This window comes from Nomascus leucogenys, unplaced genomic scaffold (assembly GCF_006542625.1).
Source record: "Nomascus leucogenys isolate Asia unplaced genomic scaffold, Asia_NLE_v1 001292F_43780_qpd_obj, whole genome shotgun sequence".
Lineage (NCBI taxonomy): Eukaryota > Metazoa > Chordata > Mammalia > Primates > Hylobatidae > Nomascus > Nomascus leucogenys.
This window is the reverse complement of record NW_022096964.1, coordinates 29,072-31,806: the sequence shown is the minus strand read 5'-3', so window position 1 is coordinate 31,806 and position 2,735 is coordinate 29,072. Positions and strand designations below refer to the sequence as shown.

The 2,735-nt window shown below is 43.0% G+C and overlaps 1 pseudogene; it reads left to right on the top strand.

The window, feature by feature from the left end:
* The first annotated feature begins 246 nt into the window (after nucleotides 1–246).
* Nucleotides 247–1,422, top strand: LOC115834112 (annotated as a pseudogene).
* Nucleotides 1,423–2,735: the final 1,313 nt, after the last annotated feature.

Sequence of the window (2,735 nt, the reverse complement as noted above, 5' to 3'; positions counted from 1 at the left end):
TTCACAATCATATTCAGTTGAGTTTTATTTTCAAGAATACTTCGTAAGTTTTCTGAGCATAAACTCACTCATCTGTAAAAGAGGCCTAATGATAGAACCTACCTCACAGAGTCATTGAGAGGGTTAAACCCAACAATCCGGAGGACGCGGAGGGCGCAAAGCGAGCAGGTGGATCCGTAAAGAACTCAGCCAACCCGCAGAGGGAGGGGAGGGGCTGAGCTGTGAGGAGAGCGGGGCCCAAGAACCATGTCTAAGCGGGAGTCCTTTAACCCGGAAAGTTACGAATTGGACAAAAGCTTCCGGCTAACCAGATTCACTGAACTGAAGGGCACAGGCTGCAGAGTGCCCCAAGATGTCCTGCAAAAATTGCTGGAATCTTTACATGAGAACCACTTCCAAGAAGATGAGCAGTTTCTGGGAGCCGTTACGCCAAGGCTGGGCATTGGGATGGATACTTGCGTCATTCCTTTGAGGCACAGTGGGCTTTCCTTGGTTCAAACCACAGATTACATTTACCCGATCGTAGACGACCCTTACACGATGGGCAGGATAGCATGTGCCAATGTCCTCAGTGACCTCTATGCAATGGGGGTCACGGAATGTGACAAATGCTGATGCTCCTTGGAGTCAGTAATAAAATGACCGACAGGGAAAGGGATAAGTGATGCCTCTGATTATCCAAGGTTTCAAAGACGCAGCTGAGAGAGCAGGAACGTCTGTAACGGGCGGCCAAACAGTACTAAACCCCTGGATTGTCCTGGGAGGAGTCGCTACCACTGTCTGCCAGCCCAGTGAATTTATCATGCCAGACAATGCAGTGCCAGGGGACGTGCTGGTGTTGACAAACCCCTGGGGACACAGGTGGCAGTGGCTGTGCACCAGTGGCTGGATATTCCTGAGAAATGGAATAAGATTAAACTAGTGGTCACCCAAGAAGATGTAGAGCTGGCCTACCAGGAGGCGATGATGAACATGGCAAGGCTCAACAGGACAGCTGCAGGACTCATGCACACGTTCAATGCCCACGCCGCCACTGACATCACGGGCTTCGGGATTTTGGGCCATGCGCAGAACCTGGCCAAGCAGCAGAGGAACGAGGTGTCGTTTGTAATTCATAACCTCCTGGTGCTGGCCAAGATGGCTGCGGTGAGCAAGGCCTGCGGAAACATGTTCGGCCTCATGCACGGGACCTGCCCGGAGACTTCAGGCGGCCTTCTGATCTGTTTACCACGTGAGCAAGCAGCTCGGTTCTGTGCAGAGATAAAGTCCCCCAAATATGGTGAAGGCCACCAAGCATGGATTATTGGGATTGTAGAGAAGGGCAATCGCACAGCGAGAATCATAGACAAACCCCGGATCATCGAGGTCGCACCACAAGTGGCTACTCAAAACGTGAATCCCACACCCGGGGCCACCTCCTAATCTAGACAGAAATAGCTGTTTGGTTTTGTTTTTAAATAGATCTATTTCCCTTACCACTTCAATTAAAGACTATAAACAACAAAAATCTCATTGTGTCTACACATCGGGGTGACCTTAGGTCGGTTTGTAAGTGGATACAATTAATAAAATAAAATCCATTGCCTTCTTTTCCTGTTACATTAACTGAAGATGCACCTAATCTTGAGGCAGCTTCTGAGTTGAGAATTAGATTGTTATCCAATACTGTTGATTCATTTTGAATCTTTAGACACTTAGCTCTTGCCGCATATGTTCTTTTTAAAGGTGGTCTCACATAGCACAGACATTACCAGTAGTCGTGTCAAATAGCAGTTGGTGTCTTCATTTTATGTATATTTATCACAGAAGTCCGATGTTTTTTTTAAGCGTCTTGAATAGTTTTCTGGAAAGACAGAATTGGTAAGTGGCACTGACGGTATCCCAGTCCTAAGAGGGTTGCATGATTCCTTTGAGTGTTTGATTTGAAAAGCCTAGTCTTGTCTCTCAAGAGCATCTCGGACCCAGAACATTCTCCAGTAGTGCATTCAGTTTAACACAGCAAGTGCTTCACTGCATGGAAAACACTCTGAAGACAAAAAAGAAATCTTATTTCTTTTTTTGTAGCCTTCCTGATATTTACAGTAATACCATTAACTGTTTTATCGATAGCAAAAAAGGATACTTTTTGCAATGTAATTAGATGTTCTATAGTGCTACAAGGAATTGCCTTCCGAATGGAGGTTCATGTATAATACTCATTTACAATTCAATATATAATTACGCAAATAATTTTAAATATAATCAATAATAAAGACTGTTCTGTGGATGGTAGTGTTTAATACATTTTATATTTTGTATAGTGATTTCAGGCCTTTTGTTAAAATCAGCAGCTATTTAGCCTAATTCTTAGCATTATTTTGTCCTTTGCGCCAGTACTTTTTTGTGCACGCTTTTTGTGATCTGTGTTAAAAACCTGCATTGCCAACATTGCAGCTCGAACTTAAACTTGTTATTCAATAAATATTTAATTTTTTAAATTGCTCTTGTATAATCAGATGCCCATTTTAGTATTATTTTAGAAGCGTTGGGAGGGTTTTGCCTAAAGTGCAATTTATCGGGAAAAACTAGATTTTAGTTTTATAAAACTTTTAAGTCTTTCATGGGACCTATATTTTCTTGAATTAAATTTTGTAGTTCTAGAATAAATAGGCAATCTAAAAAGGTGTTCTCTGTGTTTCGTAAAGTGGAGGCTTCCTTATATTTTAACCTACTAAGCAATGAGGAGGGATTCCTGT